The sequence below is a fragment of the Ictidomys tridecemlineatus genome, chromosome 13 (assembly GCF_052094955.1).
Source record: "Ictidomys tridecemlineatus isolate mIctTri1 chromosome 13, mIctTri1.hap1, whole genome shotgun sequence".
In the NCBI taxonomy this organism is placed as follows: domain Eukaryota; kingdom Metazoa; phylum Chordata; class Mammalia; order Rodentia; family Sciuridae; genus Ictidomys; species Ictidomys tridecemlineatus.
This window is the reverse complement of record NC_135489.1, coordinates 77,495,440-77,521,743: the sequence shown is the minus strand read 5'-3', so window position 1 is coordinate 77,521,743 and position 26,304 is coordinate 77,495,440. Positions and strand designations below refer to the sequence as shown.

The following is a 26,304-nucleotide window of genomic DNA, read 5'->3' as shown; positions in this document are numbered from 1 at the left end:
AATCATTCCTGAATTTTACCAAATTTTTAAAAACTAACACAAATACTGCACAAAATAATTCATAAAATAGGGGAAAAAAGCTTTCAAATTCATTCTATGAAATCAGTATTAACCTGTTAACAAAACCTGTAAGATAAGAGACAGCAATGGACCAAAATCTCTGATAAACATTGATATAAAAGTCTTCAGTAAAGTACTTTCCAATTTAATAGGACATTAAGAAGATAATATTCCATGATCAAGTATGTTTCATTCCAAGGATGCAATTCAACAAATACAAATCAATAAATGTAATAAAGCACATAAATAAATTCAAGGATAAAAAGCATACAATTATCTCAACTGATACAAAAAAATCCTTTGATAAAATTCAGCATCTCTTTGATGAAAACCCTGAAAAAATTACATATAGTAGGATCATGACTCAACACAGTGAAGGCTACACATTATATAAACTGAGAAAAGCTGAAAACACTTCCTATAAGATCAGGAACAAAACAAAGATGCCCACTCTCACCATCCTTATTCCTTATTCAACATAGTACCAGAATTTTTAGCCAGATAAATTAGGCAAGAGAAAGTGAATGGTTTATCAAGATTAAAGTAGGAAGTCAAATTATTTTCCTTTCTCCTGATATGATTATATACCTAGAACACTGTGGAAAAAATCCATCAAAATACTTTTAAAACTGATATATTCAGCATAAAACTCAAGTTTCTTTTATGCTCAATACGAGCATGCAAAAACAGTCACGTTTTTATACACCAATAATGAGTTCTCTGAGAAAGAACTTAGGAAAGTTATCTTATTCACAACAAAGAAGATAAGTAGAAGGAGGAGGGGAAAAGGAAGGAGAAGGAAAAGAAGGAGAAAGAAAAGAAGAAGAAATACCTCAGAATAAACCTATCAGTATGTGAAAGGTTGCTACAGTGCAAATTACAAAGTACTGAAGAAAGATATTGAAGAACACACTAGAAATTGGAAACACCTACTATGTTCATGAATCAGGAGAATCAGAATTCATAAAATGGTCATACTACCCAAAGCAATCTACAATCCACAGCAATCTCCAGCAAAATATCAATGACATCCTTTGTAGAACTAGAAAAACCAATTCTAAAATTCATACATAAGCAAAAAAGATCCAGAATAGCTAAAGCAATTTTGAGGAAAAGGAGTAATGCTAAAAGCACCACGATACCTGATTTCAAATTATACTTGATAGTTATATTTACAGAAACAGTATAATATTGGCATAAAAAGAGGCAGATAGAGCAATGTAACAGGAAAGAGAACCCAGATATAAATACACACTGCAACCAGTTATCAATAAAGGTGCCCAAATACTGGAGAAAGAACAGTTTCTTCAACAAATGGTGCTGGGAAAACTGGACATTCATATGTAGAAAAATGGAAACTAGATCCCCATATCTCACTCTGTACAAAAATCTAGTCAGGATTAAAGTCCTTAATGTAAGACGGGATACTTTGAAACTACTAGAGAGAATATAGGGGAAACAATTCTCTGTGGCATAAGCCCCCAGTTTGTGGTACGTTATGATGGCCACCCAAGGAAACTAGTACACTGCTCTTATTGAAAATGAGTCATAGCTAACATGCAAAGTAACACTCATTTGCCACTTTAGCTTGTTAGTTCTGAAATACCTTTTCTGTCATTTTATTCTAATTGAGAGAGGAAGGCTTCTCTCCAGGAAAGAAGTGTTTAATTAATAGTTAAGTTATTGGTGAAAGCTTAGTCTTCAGCTGTCATTGGCACAATGAAGGACCATGTGTTAATAACAAGCCTAGGCAGTAGACTAGATTTAGATGCTAAAATAAATCTTTAAATAGAGATCATGGTTTGGAGGAAGAGAGTGTACTCTGACCCATTGCGTATTGTCTGCACCTCCAGTTATCTCCAGCAGGTGTCACTGCACACACTGTGTAATCTCTGGCATAATAGAGTGGCCAGAGAAGACTCTCCAGGTGCTTGCAGCTGGATGCCAGGAATAGACTCAAAAAAACTGGAAAAAAATCATTTAACTTGCTTTGTCAGATTCAGCCGTCACAAATGAAGAAAAACATTTGTGATGAAGAATGGGCTCAGCACATTCTTACTGACTCATTAGTAGACAAGAGCTGGTGGCAGGGACTGGGAATTAGAAACCCGCATTAAGTTTGAAAAGATTCTCTTTTTTAGGAAAATGCCAAGAGCTACCTGGATTACCAAGTTTATATTCTTTTTTTATTATTATTACTATTTTTTTCATTTATAAACATACAGATACTAGTTGATTAAGACTTTATATTCAAATTCTGTAAGGCTTCATATAAAATGGTTTGATACTAGGAAAACATGTAATCTGATATCATGCAGTCTGTTAACAAAGTGTAACATAAAAATGCAAATGTCATTAAAAAGCATAGCAGAGAGAAAATAGAACATTAATATAAGGCCATCACACTATAATGCCACCATGGTGATAGTGTGCAGAATATAGCTGAGACTGTTTGGAAAGAGCCATTCAGTGAGATGATCTTTGTTAGAAAGTCCTTATATGCGGAAATGTTCCATTGTAAAAAATGCCTTAGAGATCATTAGTCATGTAACTTTGGTCATAATTAAAATTACATTAACTTTAAATCTCTTTACCTGTGCACAGCATCCAGAATATGAACAAAAGTAAAATTCATCATGGGGGTAGAAAAACAAACACCAATAATGAAATAATGAACACAACATACACTAGTATGGCAGTATGTAAAAATGTGGATGTGTAATCGGTGTGATTCTTCAATCTGTATACAGGGTAAAAATGGGAGTTCATAATCCACTTGAATCAAATGTATGAAATATGATATGTCAATGTTTTGAACAAGTAATAATAATAAAGAAAGAAAGAACACAGAAAGATATTTAAGAAAATAAAAATCAGAAATTAGTCCACTTCCTGCCTCTTCAAATTGAAAAACTTAAGAGATTTCACTAGGACATGAGAAATGGATTGTCAGATTGGCAAAACCTATTTTACTATTATCAATACATTTGGAGATTTGATATCTAAGAGAGACAAACTGATACTTGAATTATTCTTGCAGCCATTTATTTATTTGGATTTGTTTGGGGCTGCAGCAGATAATTGCCCAAACTTCTTTCTTAGTTAATGCTTATGTTCAATCCCAGAAAACTTCCTTCAAAGTGCAGTTCTATGGACAAACTTGATCCACACCAATTTGCCTGACTCTAGTGACCTCAGTTATATCTCCATTCACTTGTCACAGTGTTTCTACATGTATGGTATATTATGAGATTAGTGGCTTTTTTAGTCACATTCTATTTGATCATAATGATATTTGTCCTATTTTTGGACAGTATGCAACATAGATTTTGTTTTCACAGGTTTGATGCATAAAGTGAGAATAAATCCATGTTAGTGTCATATTCTATCCTTTTGAGAAGTGGGCAATGGAACTATAAAGGAACCTATTCCCCTAATATTATTTAATTTTTAGAACAATTATTAATATGAGCAAATAATTACTTCTCTAGGCCTCTGAGAGGCTCTTTCTAGCTCATTTAACAGAGATGTATTCATCAGTCACTATGTGTCACTCCTAAGATGAGTGTTGTGTTGTCCCCTGTAGTAGGACACAACATTAGAAACAGAAATAACATTTAAACTCATCCAAGAAAGCTCATTTAAATTATTGCTTTCATGGGGGAAGAAAATTACAATTACCTAAGCAATTCTGAGCTAAGGAAATCTCCTCAATTGATTAGAGTAAGACCAAATCACTAAGGTTGCTCCTTAGCTTTGTTGACATTTGTGTCTTATTTCTACCAAAAGTATCAGACTTATTAAGTGTCTAACCAATTTTACTGGTGTCAGTTTTAAGATGAAAAACCCACACATATGTAAAAAACAGGCAAAGGACTCATTTTAGAGGCAAACAGAAAGTATAAGGGAAGGCTACAGGAGGCCTAGTTTCCCACTTATCTGCACCCTGCATATTTTTTAAGACCCTTTATCTAATGCTAATGGCTGTAGCTGGTAAAAGAATCAACTTCAGACTCTTAGGTTTTGTTAGAGAAGTTTGTCTCAAAATTCCAAATGTTTGGGAGTACTTGTGTCACTTTCTTTTGTTTTCTGTTTCTTAATGCTTCCTTGCTTCATTCTTTGTTTTCTGTGTTCACCATATGTGTTCAAACAAATCCATTTGGTGGTACAAACATTAATATAGCAAGGTAGCATGATTCTTTAAGAGGCCATTTCTTGTCATACTTTCTAGGCATTAAATTAAAAATTCCATTTGTTGAAATAATGGAAGATATACAAATACATTTGTCTGACTTGAGAAAAATTATTTTTTTGGATCAGATATTTAGAAATGTAATTTCTAAAGAGTGAGATATGCACATGTATACTTTTAATAAACATTCCTTGATTGCCCTTCAAAGGAACAATGTATAATAGTTTCTGTATCTCCATTAACCAGTGAAAGTGTTGATATTATTGAAGGTTAAAAATATCCATTTTTAATAAAAACTTCTTCTCAGGCAATTTAGCTTGAATTTTCTGATTATTAGGTAATCCAAAACATTACTTTGGGATGATTAAACATATTTTTCATATGCTGATTGAGTGCTTAACTGAAAGTTCACATACCTGATCAGTGTGGGAAGAGCCAGCAGGCAACCTTAACATGAAGGTTTAGAAACTAATGGCTATCATAATCCAGCCCAAGATGAGGACAATAGCCCTAAGGAAAGATAAATCAAAAGATCTTGAGGATACAACCTACAGGGGTTTTCTTCTGGAATAAAAGCTGGTTTCATGCAGTGTTACTTTTTATGGAAAGGAAAAAAAAGGAAGTTATCTATAAATTCACTCTGGTCTGTGTGATATATAATTAATTGTATATAATTAAATTATTAATTAGAATATGCTAGAAGGCCAAATCAGTTATTCAAATGCAATTTCACATTTAGGCTAAATGTTAAAGTATAATTTTAGCACAACTGTTAATACTCATCTAATATTCCCATACAATTATAAATTCACTTAGACATCAAGATCTTCCCCAAAATCATCAGCTGGAAGTGGATACAGTATTGACTCTAAAATCTAATAATCCATTTTCCCATGCCAGTGACTTCTGTTAACACCTATGAAGAAAATGATAGTTATAGTCCCAACCTAGCTTTGAGTTTTTGATAACTTGTCAGCCTTATTATGAATCCTCAAATACACCATAAACATACCAGGTGTGAAATCAAACCCATGGTCCCACACCTGGTCCCTTGGGTGAAGGGTATTATCATCTCACCAGTTGTTCAAGGAAGACCCAGTAGAATCACTGACATCTTTGTTTCCCAATAGCCAGTCATTCTGGTTCTCTTCTAAGGCTGCTTCTAATCCAGCCATGTAAATATTTTTCCTACAGCATCCTCCAAATCCAAGTGACATGTTTTTGACCTCAATAGCAGACATCAACGTCCACCTTTTATGCTACCCACTCTCCTCAGGCAACCAGGGTAGCCCCCTCACAATGTGAATCAAATTTGTTGATCTATTGCTTAGTGCTGCTGCGGGAACCAGGGAGATCACAGCAAACACTTCCAGACTGTCCTGGCCAACTCCTATCATGTGGCCAAGGGTGCACCTGACAAAAAGTCATTGAAAAAGAGACAAAGAAGATTGCATCCAAGGGCACTGAGATCAGAAATTTGGAATGAAGCGCAACTCACTTTCCCTTTGATTCTGGTGGCTTTCACAATCAGCTGAGGAGGGTTGAATTCGAGGATGAAGCCTTAGAAGGCCATAGTTGATGGTGGAATACACAAGAACTGCTGCACCCCCTCCACCCAGGGCAGTTGGTTTCCCTGCCCTACAAGTAGAATTCTCAGGAGTCACCTGATATCCAGATGCCCAGAAGAGATAAGCATCTGGGGTTGTGTTCACCTAATTTCTATCCAGTAGACTCCACTCAACAAAGTTACACAGAGTTAGACCTCAGCCATCAGAACTTTCCACTCAGAACTCAACCTGGGGATGCATCCATCTAGTTGTTTCAACCCAAACTTCAGGAGACAGTACTTCCCATTCCATCCTACCTTGGACCAGTATGTAGGGAGCAGAAAACCAGCTTTGAACCTAGGCCTCTGCAGCCAGCAGCTTGTTGAACAACACAAGAGTAAGGGCTGAATCACCCCAAACATTGCTCTCTCTAAGGGGTACACAGCTCAAGAAAAAAATGAAAAGAAGGACAGTGTGGCATAGGTAGTAAATATCTGTCCTTGTCCACAGTTTTGACAACCTCAGTAGAGAAAATTCTTTCATTTTTTATTAAGAACTTTTTGTTTGGGGGCCGGAGTTATAACTCAGTGGTAGAGAACTTGCCTAGCATGTGTGAGGCGCTGGGTTCAATCCTTAGCACCACCTTGAAAATAATAATAATAATAAAGGTATTGTGTCCATCTTCAAATTAAAAAAGTTTAAAAAATGATTTTTTGTTTTTGTTGTATATGTTGATTCATTCATGTTACACATATATAAAGAGATTTTTTTTATCATTTTTCTCTTTTTATTATCCTTTTACTATTTTGTTTTGTGGGTGCTTTTTCTTTTTTACTTTTGGTTGATTTTCTCAGCTTTTCCCTCTAATAGTTAAATTCTCTTGTTCTCTATCAACCTGTCAATCTATTTTCATTTTTTAAATTTTGTTATTTTCTCCCCTTCATTATGGCCTTCACTTTCTACCTCTCTTCTATGTTATCTTTTTCACCTTTGGAATATTCTAACCTTTCTTTTGACTTCCTTTCCCATTTTCTTCCTTCTGAATGAACTGTATTTTTGCCATCTTTTAAAACTAGTTTATATAATTCTTGCTCCCACCATTCATGTTTTTGCAGGTACTAGTACTGTGGATGATGTAGCTGACTTTCAATGTTTAGTTTAATTCTAAATCTAGTTCACTGCTGCTTATGTTTCTGTTTTAATTTCTGATTATTAGTATTGTAGATATCATAATTGACACCTGGTATTTACTTGAATATTGTAGATTGTTCCCTGTTATTGTTACTGTTCTGCATTTTCTCTTTTCCCTAGTTGCTGGGCATCAAATGTGTCACTTCAAATTGTTGGGGCATATGCTCTGCTCCTGAGTTACATCCCCAATCCAGCTAAGAGATTATGTACCTAATTCCACACATAACAACTATGCTCAAACTTCAGCAATAATTTAACACAAAGAATAGTGGGAACCCCCAAACTGACAACCATGGCCTAAGTAGAAGTTAGAGAGAAGGCTCAACTTACCCATGGACATATGCTCCTACAGAAACAGTAGACAGAAATAACACACAAAAAAACCTCAACATAGGTTACTGTTATACACTCTTAGAATATACAGAGTTGCCAAATCTAGAATATCAACCATGGGGGATATGTATATACAGTGATATAGACAACACAATTGTCGATCTACTAGAAAGATCCTAAGAAATCTACAGAGAAAGTGCAATCCTCAAGCTCTGATATACTATACAACTTGGAATGTTCGCTTTGATCACTAGTCACAACCAAAAACATTAGTAGAGTAAATATACTACAAAAACCACTGGGAAATATGTTCAACAATTCACAACAACCTGATATCCCAGAACACTTTGCTAAGATAAGGCTGTTCCCTAAGAATACCCTTACATAAAAGTGGAAAAAAGGTGGCTGGAGTTGTGGCTCAGCATTAGAGCACTTGCCTAGTATGCATGAGGCCCTGGGTTCAATTCTCAACACCAATATAAAATAAAATGAAGGTACATCTACAGTATGTGTGTGTGTGTGTGTGTGTGTGTGTATATATATATATATATAAAAGAAACCAATCTAAACAGATATGCAAATCTCAACATAAGAATATAAGTGATATGAAAAATTGTATTAAGACACCTCTTAATGTCTATAATTCATCAACAACAGACTTCAAAAATATCCAAATACTGGGTACAAAAATTTTTAAAAAATGATAATTTAAAAATTATAGGATTATCAGATGATGCAAAAAAATCTGAATAAATTAAGGAAGTCAGTACGGAATATAAATGCTAAATTCAATGAAGAGATAGAGTTATTAAAGAAAACAAACAGAAATTTTGAAAATGCCAATCAAATCAAAAATTGAATTGGATATGTTTCTCTAATACATTAGATTAAGTAGAGGACAGAATTTTAGAGCTTGAAAATAAGGTGGATATCTTAAAAAAAAAGAAACTATAAATCTAATAAGAACTGAGAAAATATTAAGGGACCACACTTAATCCTCACAGACATTAAAGAAGGATCAGAGATACAGGTTCATGGCAGTGATATAATGGCAGAAAAATTCCTGAAGACTTGGGAATAAGATGAATATCCTGATACTGGAAGTATTTAGAACCTCAAATAGACCAGGCCAAAAGAAAAACAAACAAACAAAAAAAAACTTCTTCACATCCTATCATAATTACAATGCTAAAATTTCAGTTCAAAGAAAGTATTTTAAAAGCCAGGTCACATTAAGAGAAAAATATATCAGATTAACATATAATTTCTTAACAGAAACCCTAATGTCTAGGACAGCTTAGAACAAAGTATTTCAAGTCTGAAAGAAAATAACAGCCAACAAAGATCATTCTATCCAATAAACCATAAGAATTGTACTATCAAAATTGAAGAAAAAAATAAAAACCTATCAAGATTAGCATAAATGAAAGGAGTTCATTATTACTATTCCAGCATTGCAGCAAATACACATAGAAAAAGATTATAAACCACTAGGAGATCTTAAAAAGAATAAATGACATTACAACTGGGGGTGAACATATATCAATCAGTATAGAAGCAAGCATTAAATGTAAATAAAATAGGTAAGAAGTAACACCTTCCTCTCTAATGACACTGAATATAAATGGTCTCATTTTTCCAAATAATAAACATAGATCATAACACTGGACAAAAAAATAAGACTCAATTATTATTCCCTGAAAGAAATATATCTATGGTCAAAGATATTCACAGGCTAAAAGAATTTTAAAAATGACATTTCATGTAAATGAAACTTTAAAGCAAACAGGAAAACCTATTTATACCCAACAAAGTAGATTCAAGAAAAATTAGAGGAGAAAGTGCGGGTCATGATATCTTGGTAAGGAGAACAATCCAAAAAGAAAATATAAAGATATTAAACATTTAGACCCCAAACATTGGTGCATCTGATGACATAAAACACAATGCAACATAAAGGTTCACACAGGACCCAATATAATAATAGCAGGTGATTGCAATATACCTCTCTAAGAGGTCATCCACATACAAAATTAACCAGGGTACTAAAGAGTTAAATCAAACAGGAAATCAAATGGATTTAACACATATTATAGAGTATTTTATCCAACACAGCTGAATACGCTTTTGTCAGCTTTCTCCAAAATAGATCATCTTTTAGTTAACAAAGTAATCATTAGCAAATATGAAAAAAATGAAATGATTCCACATAACCTGTTTCAATGGTAATGGAGTAAAATTTAAAATCAGCAGCAAGAAGTAAACCACATATACAAAGACATGGAGATTAAACAATACACACTGTAATGATGAGTGGATCATCAAATAAATCTGACAAGAAACCAAAAAATTCTAAGACTCAACATGATTAGAAGTACAACATACCCGGGCCAAGAAGCTGCTGCTGCAGCCACTGTTTAAAATCTGGTGTCTCTGGGGGACGAGGGATCTGCTGGTGGGTGAAAACCAGAGAAAGTGTTGTGGCCTCAGCATATCCCAGTGCTCAACCCCTCTCCTCAGATACACCGAGTCCACTATGGGAGCACATTTAGCTGCTACTGCGATTTCTAGGTGTGAAGGTCCTGGGTTCCAGGTAGCAATGAGGGGATAGCAGTGCCCTGATGCTGAGTTTCTTCCTGCCCCCTGTCTGCCTAGGCACAAGGGAGGGTCAGAGAAAAGCCTTGCAGTGTGTCTGCCTCTATGCCTCACAGCCTCCCACCCCAGAGTCACTGCCTAGGGGTGCCTGCTACCCAAACCTTTGCACTACAGCTGTGCAGGGTGTCTTCAGCTGCCACCTGCAACCCTGAGGCAACCACTCTCCACTCAAGCTGACACTGCTGGTGATCATCCTGCTGATGATGATATGCAGAACTGGCCTTAACATAATTAAGGCCATAAACAACAAACCCAGTGCCAACATTGTACAGAATAGGGAAAGCCTGAAAGCATTTTCTCTAAAATCAAGATCAAGTCAAGGATGTCCACTCTCACCACTCCTGTTCAATATAGTTTTTGAAACTCTAGCCACAGAAATTAGATAAGAAAGGGAAATAAAGGGGATTCAAATAGAAAAGTCAAACTGTCTCTGTTTGCAGATGATATTATCCTGAACTTAGATGATCCAAAAAGCTCCACCAGTACACTAACAAAGTCAGCAATGTAGCAGAATACAAAATCAACATATAGAAATCAATCACTTTCCTATACACTACTGATGTATCTGTTGAGAAAGAAATTAGGGGAAAAAAATCATTAACAGTAGCTTCCAAGAACATAAAACAGCAACAAATTTAACCAAAAAGGTAAAAGACTTCTACAAGGAAAATTTACAAAACATGGAAAAAATAAGTTGAGGAAGACACCAAAAGATGGAAAGACCACAAATGTTCATGGTAGGGAGATTTAATATTGTTAAAATGACCATACAACCAAAATCAATCTGCAGATCCAATGTAATTTACATGAAAATACCAAAGATTCTGTTCAAAACCAGAAAAACAAATCCAAAGATTTATACAGAAGAACAAAAGACCCTGGCTTGTCAAAACAAATCTGAGTAAAAAGACTAAAGCTGGAGGTATCACAATGCCTAACTTTAAATTATACTACAGAGTCACAGTAATGAAATCAGCTTGGTACTAGCATACATTTAGATATGTTGATCAATGGAACAGAATGAAGACACAGAAACAAACCCACAAAGGTGCCAAAAAGTTACACTGGAAACAAAAAAGCCTCCTTAAAAAGTGATGCTGGGAAAACAGGATACCATAAGATTAAAAATAGATACCTATCTATCACTCTGTCAACTCAATTGGACCAAAGACCTAGGAAAAGACCTTAAACTTTGCAACTGATAGAAGAGAAAAAAGGAATAGCTCCAACATATAGGTACAGATAATGACTTACTTAATAGGACATCTCCAACTCAGTAAATATTAAGGACTTCTCCAAAAAACGCATGCCATAAATGGACAAAGAAGTTAAACAGACATTTCTTAAAAGAAGAAGTACAAACAGCCAAAAATTATTTTTAAAATGTTTGACAACTAGAGTCATTAGGATAATGGAAATCAAAACTACACTGAAATTTCATTTCACTCCACTTAAACTGACAGCCATTAAAAATACAAATAACAATAAATGCTGGCAGAATGGGGTGGGGGAGAGAACCATCCAAATCATTTGTAGGTATCTATATTAGTACAGCTAATATGGAAATCATTATGGAGATTCCCCCAAGACTAGGATTGGATCCTGTAAAGGAACACGTATGCTGGGAGAATTGTGGAAGAGGTGCACAAAGGACAGACACAGACACATAGGGAAGGGTACAGACAGAATTATGGCAACAAAGGAATGCCTACCCCTCTCTGCCATCATCTTTAATAACCCAAAAAGTTACATATTACCCACTACCAGTGATTACACTTTGACCAGTATTCCTTTAACCCTGAGTGCTAGCTAACTAAGATAAGGTGCAGGTTAATGCAAACACATAGCATCTCTCCTTCAAAGGATGTCACTATGTAAACCAGGTAGTGCATCCACATAGTTATCTTAATAACCTCAGCAGGGAATAGCTGGGCATTCCAATCATGGGAATCAGTTACCTCCTGGGAATTTGCTCACTGGGAGAATGCTTCCCTATTTCCACTGTCAGAAATACCTACAGGAACCACCATCATCAAATATAACCATTTACTCCTCAGTATCTATCCAAAGAACTAAAATCAGCATACAACTGTGACACATGCCTCTCCATGTTTATAGTAGCACTATTCACTATTGTGAATTATTGACTGAATTACCAATTTATGGAACCAGTCTAGGTATCAGTCTATAGATGAATGGATAAAGGAAATGTGATATACAGACACAATGGAATTTATTCAGGCATAAAGAATCACAAAATTATGTCATTTGCAGGGAAATGGATGGAACTGGAGAACACTGTGTTAGACAAAATAAGGTAGACTCAGAAAATCAAGAACCATGTTTTTTCTCAAATGTGGAATTTAGCAAGAAAAATGGGATCTCCTGAAAATAGAAGGAAGAGCAGTAACGTAGAGAAAGGGAATGAGGAAATGGAGGAAGGGAGGACAAGGGGGTACTAAGTATTTAAATCTATCACATTTTGCAAGGTACATGGGCTTGGGTTGTAGCTCAGGGGTGAAGTTCTTGCCTTGCATATATGAGGCACTGGGTTTGATCCTCAGCACCACATAAAAATAAATAAAATAAAGGTGTTGTGTTCATCTACAACTAAAAAAAATTATAAGGTACATATACAAATATACCATCATAAAACCCACTATTCAGTGTAATTTTTTCTCTCTTTTTACAAATTTCTTAATTGAGTTTTAAAAAATAAATGACAGCAGAATGCATCACAATTCTTATTACACATATACAGAACAAGTTTTCATATTTCTGTATATAAAGTACGTTCACACCAATTTGTATTTCCATACATGTACTTTTGATAATGATGCCCATCACATTCCACCATCCTTGTTAACCCCCTGCCTCTCTCTTCCCCTCCCACCCCTGTGCTCTATCTAGAGTTTCTCTAGCAACACAGAGACCTCACATAGTTTTCAAGAGATCCCACTCAAGTACTTCATAGATTTCCCAAAAACCTGACATATGAGACCTTTCACAGAGATGCCAAATCCATTCTTCCTTCCAAGTGGACCTGAAACCACTTAGCCAACTGAAGGATACCACCAGCCTGGTTCTGCCCTCTGAACCCAGAGACACTGAGACACTGTCAACATGGTCTCCCAAATAGTGTTCTCTGCTTGAAAAAATCCTTGGGAATTTCTATTCCTTTGTAATGCCACTGCCTCTGAACAAAAGAAATGCAGATTCCAAATATAGACCTGTAAACTTCCTTCTTCTCCAAGTTTCCACTTCCTTAGCTCTAACCCACAGTTTAGAGAATCATGAATTTTAATCATGAATAAAATGCGGCCAACCTTCCTTGAGAGAACTCATTTCTTTAGCTTTACTTATTTACAAGTCAAATGTATTAATATCTTATTTTACTCCACTGAAGATAAGAACTGAATTCAAGATGGTTGACCACTTTGGAAACACAATAAAGACCTGTAACAAATGGCCTCTAGGAATGAAATAAACAAGAAAAGAGGCATCTGGGCTCACTCTACCTCCCAGGGGGGCTGTCCAACCAGCATATTATTCTGCACACAGCAGGTAGTAACAAGTTTGGAGAATCTGCTTTATTTTCAAATGAAAGAAGATAAAAATCAAGGAAAGAATTTTTGCAATAAGATTTCTGGAAATAATCTTATTTTATCATCTAGGAAGATTATATTTAATCCTATAATGTTTTGTTCCTTAAAATATGATAAAGCCCTCAAATAATATTACACATTTCCAAAACATGAAAGTGTTACTGTTCAGTTAACATAGCTTAAACTGATGGACTAAGTATAAGATTTCATTTTGAAAAGAATTCCAACAAATGCACATTTTTTTTAAGACTCAGGCAGTCAAGTTGTTATATGTTCATTATAGAGCAAAAAGAGGACATAGCTTCAAACAGTTTAAAATCCTTCAAAATATATCAATCCATGTTTGAGATACATATAGAGCCTAATGAAACTACTAAGCAATATTTAAACACTGGAATTGAGAAAACTGTACATTTAGTCATATTTATATTAGAATAGTCCATAGTGAAAAGTCTCATTTATCATACCTCAGCATTTTCCAAAGGATGTAATTGGTAAGACTACACATTACTTATCACTCATAAGCAACCCATTGGTTCTATCTTATTTATTTTAATGACTTCTGTCAAGAATGTGTCACTGGTTGTGTCTCTCAGATTATCCATCATGATAACAGCATCACAGTCTTTTCATTAAAAGTAGTGGAGCTGACATAAGAGCTCTTTAAGTTTATTTGTTTAAAAAAGTCCCCTTCTCCATAATTACAAACTTACACTTATTAATTTTCCTACTATATTACCTTAAAAAGCTATCAAATCATAAAAAGAAGCAATGTGATCATGGATGTCCACTTATATAATTGGACTATTTGGTTTTTGATAGTTGAACTTATACAAGGTAAGTTACAGGAAACAAATTAGGAAAAATTCTATATTGAAAATATTTTATAAAGAATAGTGTATCCTCAATCATATCACAAACCTGAAAATAGAGATTGCACAGCCAGTGGTCCAAGACCAGGCAAATCAAATCTTCAATTTTCCTAAAACTTCTGGATTTCCGGTCATAATGTCCTCAGAGAAGAGGACATTTGAATTTTCCTTCCACTACATCCAAGTTGTTATCACACAGGGGAAAGATTGCCCAGCCCACAGCCTGGCCAAGGCAGGCATGTTTCCCATGAAGGAGAAAGAGTTCAAATAAGAAAGCTATGCCAGGTTTCACATCTTTCCTTTGGGATAGTATCTAGGAAAGACATTAAGACAAGAGAAGATTGGGATGCTTATATGTTTAGAAACACTCTACATTCAGTAAGGCCTACAGACAATTTTGAATTCAGTAAAAAGTCAGTCTGCACTCCTGTTTTTGACCCTTAAGAATTCACCCACTGGATACGTTTACATAAATAACCCTTCCAGTCACAGGTAATTTGCAATCATGAAAGTGTGACCTGCCTACCAGAAGATTTTATATTTTATGAGCTTTAGAAATAAACTTTGTAATACTAAGTAACATGGCATTTGCCTGAGCTGGTCCCTCTATTATTGTATGGTTTGAATGTGTTCCCTAAAATTCTATGTGTTAGACACTTAATTCCCTAATTCATATGGTATTTAGAAGTGGTACATTTGGGAGATAATGAGGATTAGATGAGGTCATTAGGATGGCATTAGTGGCTTTACAGGAACAGAGAACTTAGCTAGCATGCTGGCTCCCTCAGTACATGATGCCCTCCGAGATGTTATCATGCCATCAGGAAGACCTTTAACAGAAACCAGCACTATGTTCTTAGTGCCTCCAGAATTGTGAGCCTAATAAAATTCTATTGTTTTTCAATTAAAAAAAAAGAATAGTGTATCCTTTTCAAATTGATTTTTTTGAGGCGAGGGTAATCTGGGATTGAACTCAGGGGCACTCATCCATTAAGCCACATCCCCAGCACTATTTTGTATTTTATTTAGACACAGGGTCTCACTTAGGTGCTTAGCACTTCACTGTTGCTGAGGCTGGCTTTAAACTCTTGATTCTCCTGCCTTAATCTCCCCAGGTGCTAGGATTATAGGTATGCACCACCATGCCCAGCTCAATTTGATTTTTAACATGGTTAAATTAAGTGATTACTTCTGGATCTTTAGAGGTGGCTGTAAAGTCTGAAAATACACAAACATTCATAAAAAATAATCACTGACATGCTGAATATATTGTCCATCAGTAGCGATTTGTAGTTCATTAAGCTATGCAAAACAGCAATAAACAATTTGCATTAAAGAAACATTCCCATCAGTCACTGCACATGCATCTGTCACATGTCACCTCAATGATTTCTGTGTCCAATTTTCATGACAGAAATCAGAACTTTATCCAGGGCCTTCAATCTATTATCCAGATATCTCTAATAACCCAGGGGATTCAATCTATTACAAAGATATTTACATTACAGACTTTATAGCCACTGGTATTTTAAGATTTACCCACTATACATCTGATTAATATTTCACCATTTTTATACATACAAAGAAATAGATAACCAAAACAGTAAGATATTGGAGAAAATAACAAAATTATATCATCTTTGTCTTGAAAATTTTTCACATCAAAACATTTTGGTGCAAATAAAAGTAATTTGTTTTGTTTTGCTACACAGTATAGAGATTGAATTTTGATCCTAGCACAAACACATCCTCTACTGCTGAGCTACACCCCAAATCCCCTTTTTATTTCATTTTGAAACATAGTCTTTCTAAATTGGGGAGGCTGGCTTTGGACTTGCAATCATCTTTCCTGAAACTCCTTAGTAGCTGGGATTACAAGGGTTTACCACCATGCCTAGCTTGAAGTGACTTTTTAAGTCTACAGATGAAAGATTGTAAATGACATTTAGAATTTACTGCAAATTCGGTTTTGAAATAAACTTTTCTTAAACAGATGGCTCACATTGACTTCCACAAATCAGGCACTCCAGAATACAATGTAGAGTAGTAAAATATGTGATGCCTTCTACATACTCCAAGGAAAAAAAGATCTTTTGCAAATAAGCAAAACCAGAATTGCAGTTGTCTCTAAGAATAATTCCCTCCCATTCATAGACTATAATGCTGTTTACAATTTCAAGCACTTTCACTTCTAAAGAACTCCCACAGGAAGAAATTCCTCCAAGCTTTCCAGACACAGCTGCACTTTCTGTCCTTCTCACTACCTTAACAGTGTGACACATCCATCTCCAGACAGTCCCAATAGCTTCCCCCTGTATTCTCTAAGGTCAGTCACTTTCATAACCATTCTTGGAACACAATAAATTTCTGTAATTATTTCCAGGGCCTACGTGCATTGCTGGATTTTCCAAACAGGTACAGGTCTCTGTGGTTACTCAGAGGTTTGCTAGGGCACCCTTCCCTGGGCTGAGCTGTCAAGACCAGAAAAGTCCATCTACCCATAAACATGTGCCCCATCCCACTACCCTTTTATATTCCTGTCATAATTTAATGCTAGGAAAACTTTACATACCTATTTCCAACAAGAAAAACTTCATAAGGTATACAAATTTCTTTTGTACACTGTGATCCCTGGAGTGAGAGAAACTTTCCATATTCCAGCTCTATGACTTAGGCAAGTCTCTCAGGGTCTTCGGGCATCACTTCCTAAAATGAAAATGAAAGTCAATAATATTGTAGTGAAGTTACAACATTAAAACACTTTGCATAATTCTTATTAGATTATTTTGATGTTATCTTTATTTTCATTATTATTACCAATGAAACTGGATGATTTTGATATTATCATTGTTTTTATTTTCACTGAATGATTATCAATTTAACTTTTACTTGCTAAATAAAATATACACACTTGTGGTATACTGTTTCCACAATTAAACAACTGATTTTCTAGCACAAAAGCTAATGTTAAATACATACTAGACATTTATAGTTCTAAGAAAAAAAATGGATATTTTTTCAAGTCATTTTTCAAATTGTTTTTTTGAACACGAATAAGCTCCAGGTGGGCCTAAGGAGAGTGAAAAGGCAGAGGAGCAGCAGAAGCCTGTCTGTCATCCTCCTGTGTGGTCTGATAGGGATGAGAAGACCCTGCCTGCCAAGGGAGCAGTCCACAGAGTCTGACCTGGAACTCTCAGGGAGGGGGGCCTCTTGGCTCCTGGAGGTCGCTCCAAGGACTGAGTATGTGGAGGTGCCTGAGGGAGTCCTTATGTCCCCAAACTGAACCTCTTCCATTGCCGCAGCAGGGTAGGACCCTTTTGGAAACCCCTTTCAACATCACCCCCCCCCCAACAGGCCTGCCTGTCCCCAGGAGTTTGTCTCTCTTTTAAGATCCCCTCACTGAGACCCACTGTTCCTCCACCCAGACACTTTAAGGTGCCCCTTAACACAGCTTACCGACACCAGCGGTATCCCTTTGTCTCTACCCCACAACCCCCAAACTCGCAGGCCACCCCTCCAACCCTGTAGAGGTAGAAGCCTCCAATAGATGAGCTGCCCTCTAAAGTGGCGGCTCCTGCTGCCAAGGAGCACCTCAGAAAAGCCACTGCACCTCACCAAAAGAGCCTGCACCCTCCCCGAGTGGGTCCCAGTACCTCCTTCTTCAAGGTGCTCCACATCTTCTGCTGGGTTTCTGCCCCTGGGGGAGCAGCCAGGAATGCGCGGGTGAACTCGGGTGGGAGTGACGGAGGCTGTCCTTCCTGCCGCCTAAGGGCCATGGCCAAGCCGTGCGCAGAGTCCTTTTGGCTTGGGTCCTGTCCTGGGCAGCTCTGAACTCACCGAGGCCGGCCGTGGCTCCAGCGTTCAGTGGCTCCTGTGCTCTGGCAGCGGCTCCTGTTCCTGGAGTCCAAGACGGTGGTGTTGTGGCTCCAGCGATTAGGTGATGCGGGAGGCGGCTCCTTAATCGCTGAGAAGGGCGATGGCGGCTCTGGCTCTTGTGCTCTGAACGTGGCGGCAGCAGCAGGTGGCTCTGGTGTCCAGAAGAGGGAGACATAGCAGCGTTTCCTCCCGCACTCTGGCCCTTCCTGTGCTCTGGTGGAGGCGTCAACATTGGCTCTGGGCAGGGGGGTTGGCTCCAGTAGCAGCGTTGGCGGAGGCCTTGGGGGCTTCTGCAACAGCAGCTCTGGTCCTGTGGCTCCAGCGGCTCCCACGCGACGAAGCTGGCTCCTGCCCCTACTCCTGTGGTGGCTCCCACGCTCTGGACGCTGCAAGGAAATGATGGCCTCTGAGCTAATGGTCCTTTGGCAATAGACACACGCTATTGGTTAGCTCAGGTGCTCTCACTTCCTTTTTCCCTCAGGGGGCGTGGTGTCACGGAACCTTCATAAATTTGGACCAATAGTGTTGCAACGTTTTCCAAACCCTTATTAGCATAAACGTGAACCAATGGCATTGACCCAAGAGGTATATATATATATATATATATATATATATATATATATATATACCTCTACCTCCGCAAAAGTTCTGTGGCTAGTTGCCCTAGTGTCTTAGAGGCTGGACTTCCTGTCTTGGATTCCGAACACCGGTAACCTGGAGAAGATTGGTGGTGAGCTGCTGCAGTCTGCTGGAACATGGGTGGGCAGAGCCTGCTACCCAGAGCTGCTTGGCTGCAGAGGCTTCCTGCTTCTGAGGAACCCACCCGCCAGTACAAGTATGAAACTCTACTTTCACTATGGGGACCTTTTAGTAAGGTATGTGTACTTATTCATACATATTAAAACAAATTGATTACATTTTCTTTACATATATATATATATATATATATATATATATATATCTTCACACTTTATTCAAAATAAGAAATTAATTTAAAAATTGGACACAGGCAATACATGGTGACACATGATTTGTGATCACATAACTATAATCCCAATTATTAGGCCTAGGAAGAAGAGTTGCCAGTTCAAGATTCCATTTCATTTCAAATAACTAATAGAAAATCTATTTCCAGGAATTTATCTGTTTTACATAAATTGTCAAATTTGGGGATCAAGAGTTATGTAGTATTATATCATTTCCTTGTTAATATGTATGGGGGCATTGAAGGTGCCTCTTCTTTTATTCCTGATACTAACAATTTTGCCCCCCTCTTCAATCAGTATGGTTAGGAATTTAACAATTATGTTTTTTTTTAAATATCCAGATTCATATTGAATTTTTAAATCCATTTTCTTTTATCTTATTTTACTGATTCCGAGTTTAATATTTGTTATATTTTGACACAGATTGAATTTTTTTTCAATGTCAATGCTCAGGTTAATTATTTTAAAACTCTTTTGGTTCTAATAGAAACATTCAATGCTACACATGTTCTTCTCAACACTATATGATTTTACTTATATCATCTATCTAGTCTAAGTTTTTAAAAATTCTATTTGTATCTTTGACTCATGGATTATTTAGAGTTATGCTATTTGATTGCCAAATATTAGGGATGTTATACATTATCTGTCTCTTTCTGGTGTGTGTGTGTGTGTGTGTGTGTGTGTGTGTGTGTGTGTGTGTATGTTGGGATGTGTATGGGTATTGCCCAGGAATGGACCCAGTGCTTTAAGTATGCAACTGAGTACTGTACCATTGAGCTATTGACTCCAGCCCCATATATATTGAACATATGCTTTGCACAATATCAACAATGATACATTTTGATGTTTGTTTTACCTGTGGTCTAGATTGTTGAATATTCTGAGTGCATTTGAGAAGTGCTCTTTTTTTGGTGATGGGATTTTGTTCTGTAAATGTTAATTAGTTCAGGTTCTCTGATGATTTCGTAAGGATTATCATCTATGAATTGTTGAATTTCTGTGTAGCTTTTCTATTAATTATTGAACAAGTGCTATTGGAAACTTCATCTTTGTCATTGAGTTTAAGTATTTTGCTTATAGATCTAACATTTTATGTGTTCACGTACTTTAACTTTTGGGAGAACATAAAAATTTAGGATTTTTAAGACTTATGGAATTGTTTTCTTCCTCAGGTAATCTGCCTTCTAGCTCACATAGTAGTTTTGGTTTTGAGGTTCATTTTCTTTCATATTACTAGACCAACTTGAGGTCTCTTTTGGTTTGTGATTTCATAATACAGATTTTCTTCCCATTGCTCAAAAGATAATAAATGATTTTAATTATATACCTATCAATAAAGAAATACCCTTAGTGTAATAAGTCTTATTTTGTACTACAGTATCATTGAAAATATTTTACAGTTTTTAAATTTTGAATTCCATAAATAAAATATGATTATATCTGATTATGCTTATTAATACAGTGTAAATTGTCTATAGATGTAAAAAATTACAAATTTTATGTGAGTAAAATTTTCTCTCATGATGACCATCATGTTGACATTAAATTTGCCTTTCTATAGTTTGCCAACTGTTAGACATAATTGTTGAACTTTGTTTGGCTTGTTCAAGAAAGTCTTTATCTATCCATTTCTAAAGAACATTTTTATTTGGCACTGTACTCTTGTTTGAGATTCTTTTTTCCCTTCAGTTCTTTGAATTCATCATATTACTCCCTCCTGGCCTGTAAGGTCTATGCTGAGAAGTCTTACTGATAATCGTTGTGTGTTATTTGCTTCTTTTCTCTTTGAGAATCTTCCCTTTGTGCTTGGTTTTTTTTTTAATTTTTAATTTTTTTTTACAGTTTTCTAATAATGTCTTGGTGTCCTATTTGAATTAAATGTGATTGACAACTTTGACCTTCCTGTACCTAGATATTTTATCCATATTTAGAAAATACTCTCATGCTATTTCTTTAAATAACTACTCTGCCTTTTCTTTCTCTTCTGCTTCTGAAACTCCTCTAATTAAAATATTCACTTTTAATACTTTCCAATAACTTCCATAAACTTTCCTCTATTGTATTCATCTCTCTCTCTCTCTCTCTCTCTCTCTCTCTCTCTCTCTCTCTCTCTCTCTCTCAGTATTGCTGCGGATTGAACCTAGGCCTTGTGCATGGCAAGTACTCTATTAAATGAGCTATATCCCCATCCCTAAATAACCTTTTAGTTCACAAATTCTTTTTCTTTATCAATTCTGGTATTGATTTTTCTACTATATTTTCATTGAATTCATGGTATTTTTCATATCTAAGCTTTTTTATTTTTAAAAATTTGAATCTTTCTGTTAAAATTCTATTTTAATCATTTATAATTTCTGTAATTTCATTTAATTGTTATTGTTTTCCAGTAATTTTTTAAAGTTCACCAAATTTCTTTAAAATGATTATTTTTAATTCTTTGTTAGGTTGCATATCTCTATTCCTATTGAGTCAACTACTTTGAGACTTTTGTGTTTTGGGATGGGAAAGTACGTTAATTTTTCATGTTTCTTATTTCTTTTTTTTTTTTTTTATTGTTGGTCGTTCAAAACCTTACACAGTTCTTAATACATCATATTTCACAGTTTGATTCAAGCGGGTTATGAACTCCCAACTTTACCCCGTATACAGATTGCTGTATCACATCAGTTACCCTTCCATTGATTCACATATTGCCTTTCTAGTGTCTGATGTATTCTGCTGTCAGTCCTATTTTCTACTATCCCCCCTCCCCTCCCCTCCCCTCCCCTTTTCTCTCTACCCCTTCTACTGTAAATCATTTCTTCCATTTGTATTATCTTGTCTTACCCCTCCATTACATATTTCTTGATATATCATATTTCACATTTTGATTCAAGTGGGTTATGCACTCCCATATTGCCCCTTATACAGATTGCAGATTCACATCAGTTTCACTTCCATTGCTTTACATATTGCCATCCTAGTGTCTGTTGTATTCTGCTGCCTTTCCTATCCTCTACTATCCCCCCTCCCCTCCCCTCCCCTCCCCTCTTCTCTCTCTACCCCCACTACTGCAATTCATTCCTCCCCCTTGTATTATTTTTCCCTTTCCCCTCACTTCCTCTTGTATGTAATTTTGTATAAACCTGAGGGTCTCGTTCCATTTCCATGCTATTTCCCTTCTCTCTCCCTTTCCCTCCCACCTCTCAACCCTGTTTAATGATGGTCTTCTTCTTGTGCTCTTCTTCCCTAGTCTGTTCTTAATTACCCTCCTTATATCAAAGAAGACATTTGGCATTTGTTTTTTAGGGCTTGGCTAGCTTCGCTTAGCATAATCTGCTCTAATGCCATCCATTTCCCTCCAAATTCTATGATTTTGTCATTTCTTAATGCAGAGTAATACTCCATTGTGTATAAATGCCACATTTTTTTTTATCCATTCGTCTATTGAAGGGCATCTAGGTTGGTTCCACAGTCTTCCTATTGTGAATTGTGCTGCTATGAACATCGATGTGTTCTTATTTCATTAATAGAATGTCTGTGTATTTGAAGGAGAAGGTTATTTCAATCTTTGCAGACTGACTTTGCCTGAAAAAGACCTGTAGCATGTGCAGAGATTCTGGCAGGCTGTCGGTTGTCAGGGGAGTTGGTGGGAGATGCCTTGTTGCTGGAGTTCTTAAATAGGCTTCCCTCATCATTTGGTTAGCAAAGGGTAGGCCTAGACTGTAGGTCCTGAGGGGTGGACTAATTGCCTGGATCTCCATAGAAGGATCTGGAGCCTGGGTCTATGAGAATTGGCTTGGAGGCTAAGTCCATAGAAATTGGTCTAGAATTTCATGTTAGAGTCTGAAGTCTGTATCCATAGAAGTTGACTTAGAACTGAATTTTCCATGGCCTATACCACTGGGATAAGACTTGAGCCAGAATTTGGGAGTGTTCCAGGAGCCTGGATCTATAGGGATGTTGTATGAGCCTCAGTCTATGTAGTTCAGCCTAACATTGAGGACTACTAAGATAAGTCTAGACCTGGGTACACTGAAGCATAAGTCGACCCTGGTGCCATGGAACCATCCTAGATACTGGAACTGGATACACTTGGATGCTGTATCTACTAGGACTAACATACAGGATAGAGAAGAAAAATTATATATGATTTTTTTCAAGGAAAAAATGTTTGTTTGAGAAATGACTATATGGTAGGCATATACTCCTCTGATCCTAACAATCCTGTTATACAAGTTGGACCATACACCTCTATTTAAACAGAATGCAAAAGGAAGTTGCTTTGTTTTGCCACTTGCTTGTGGCATTTCATGATTTTGGCATATTACTGTGCTCTGAAAGCATAATAATATATGCCTGCATGGTAGAGTTTATCCACTGCATTTTGTTGCTCTAATAATAATGGGTGCACAGAATTCAGTAAATTTTAAGCTATTTCAGTGTGCTAACCTACCATTTGCTGAAAGCGTTTTGTAGTACCTCTCCTCTTTGTTTTTGAACTGCCCTCTCCTGACTCATAAATTTCTTAGTAATAAGTGTTTAGAAAACCAAATGGTTGAGACTCTGAGAGCTGCTATCATTTCTACTTTTCATTAGAAGATAATTTCAAATTTTATTATATGAAATGTGGTGTTGACATATACTAATTAATTCAGATGCACATAGATACAAGATTGATGAAATTATATATCAGTCTGAGAATAATTTGGTAATTTATATGGACTTTCAATGCTTGTGAAAGAAATTATTTTACCATTCATTGCATCATTAGTCATATTTTCTGAATCACTGATGTGAAAATCTGATGTCATTAGGAATAATCTGAGCTCTTCCATGTTTGTATCTTACAATGGCCCCTAACTTACAGAAGATCATAGATTATTCCAAAGCAGTAAAAACATTGACATTTAATTTAGTAAGTAGAAAGCTATAGCAAAAGGGTAATATTTTGCCATATTATTGACATCAACAAGTAAGAATATAGTTTATTAACCCCCTCTGTAATTTTAATGTTGTTCTGGGATTGATGTTTGCTTTCATGATTACTTCTCTGCAGTATTTGGGAATATTTTATGATCATGAGTGAACATTTTCTATATCATGAATATCCTCATTCTTTCACCACCACATCTTTGACTAAAGAGTGGCCATTTAGGTCTGGGGCTGTAGCTCAGTGGCAGAGCGCTTGCCTAGCAAGTGTGAGGCACTGGGTTTGATACTTAGCACCATGTACAAATAAAATAAAGGCATCCTTTCCATATACAACGACAAAAAGATTTTTTAAAAGAGTGGCCATTTAGGAATCTTTAAGCCTGTATTTTCCATTTTTCTTTCAGTTTGTGTGGCAACTTAATCATATAGATAGAATTAAAATCAGTTAAAAGCAACACTAATACTAAAGTTTTTCCTAGGTGAAAGCCAAGTGGTTCTAACTTTAAAAAATAGAGGCTGATTGTTATGCAAATGGTTCATGGAAATGATTGAAGAACAGCTCACCAAAGACTGGAGAATAAATATATCATACTTTACACTCACCTTTCAAATCATAGTACAGGTTTCTGTAGAGAGCAGAGATTCTAAGAGATTTTACATACTAATAGATTTTAATTTGAAAGTCTGTATGACCAAAGAGCTATAGAATCCTGGGGGAATTGTAAAGATACGTTATGATGGTCATGGCTGGAAATGGAGAGAACATCAGATATTCAAAAATATCTTTCAGGAGTTTGCTAAAACTCCTGAAAGTTTTAGCAAACAGTACATTAAGACTGAATAAGTGGCTAATTTTAAAATTATAAATTAATCTTATCATCAAGAACCAGTCAGAATGCCACAAACAATTTAGTATTTGGATCACCAGCACTGTACTGTGCAAAACATGTATTGATGAGCTGCCTTTTATGTCTCTTGTGAAAATTAAATGGAAAATGTGTGTGGCCAAAAATACTAAATTATCAGTTATAGTGAATGTGAGCTTAGTGCTAATTAACATTCTGTGTCTTGCTTCTCAACTAATTTCAGATAACTAGACTGCATAATATAAGAAAAGCAGAAAGATTTTCACAGAAAGAGTATATCTGAACACATTTTTTCCCTTTGGATAATAAAAGAACATTTTATTCAGACAGAGTGCTAGATTAACAAGTTGCAAAATCCATCTTCTGGTTTGGAACTATATTCTCACTTCTACTGTGTTTCTAATTTACCTGGTGTAAACTTACACATCTATAACCATTATAATTTATTATTATATTATTGTGTATTTGTAGTATTAGAATCATTATTTCCTATAATTGAATAGTGTCAAATTACCTTTACAAATATATACATTTTATTTCTTGTCTTCGCTCTAGCCATGTTCTTGATAGGAGGTAGATTTCCTTAATCTTATCCAACCCTCAATAGACCACCTAGAAACTGATTAACTCCTATTTTTCACTAGCTCCTAATTGCTCCTAGTCTTACCATTTTTTTCAATTCTCAAAGCCCCTAAGTGAATAATATCTACATAGCAAATTCTCAATGAACAGTTTCCAAATTGAACCCAATTATGAATGTTAGTGTGTCTTAAACTCATCCTAATAAAAGTATTTTATCAAAGACAGATTTTCAGAAATCTTTGAAATTTTACTCCATTTATATAATTATTTCAGATTCCCTATTTATTTTTATCAGATCTTGAAAATTTTTACTGAAATACAAAGGCAGACTCTATCAAGAGGATTACAGAAAACTGCATACAGGATGCCTGCCAAAGAGTTTCACTTTTCTGGTAGGCAATTAATAAACTAATGAACCCAAATGTAAAGTGAATTTTTCTAATTGATTTAACAAAAGTGCTCAGAAGTAGAGGGTTGAATTGATGGAGAATCAGTTTAACAGTGCACTCCTGCCAGGTGGACATTTGGTAAACAGAGAAACAATTTTAAATCCATTATTTAGTTTTGTATTCCATACTACTCAGGTCTATTCAGTATAGGGTATTTCAATGTATGTAATATA

At 35.9% G+C, this 26,304-nt stretch overlaps 1 long non-coding RNA gene across 3 annotated transcripts in view; it reads right to left on the bottom strand.

Annotated features, from left to right (window-relative positions):
- The window catches only part of LOC144369931 (uncharacterized), an 82,959-nt gene extending 64,188 nt beyond the window's left edge, over positions 1–18,771 (bottom strand). Inside the window, exons 1-3 of one of the 3 annotated variants that reach the window (XR_013429777.1) lie at positions 18,109–18,771; positions 17,028–17,161; positions 4,669–4,762 (exon numbers count right to left, since the gene is read on the bottom strand). This is a non-coding gene — a long non-coding RNA (uncharacterized LOC144369931). The remainder of the gene's footprint in view (positions 1–4,668; positions 4,763–17,027; positions 17,162–18,108) is intronic. The other 2 variants (XR_013429776.1, XR_013429778.1) reach the window with 2 other exon arrangements.
- Positions 18,772–26,304: the final 7,533 nt, after the last annotated feature.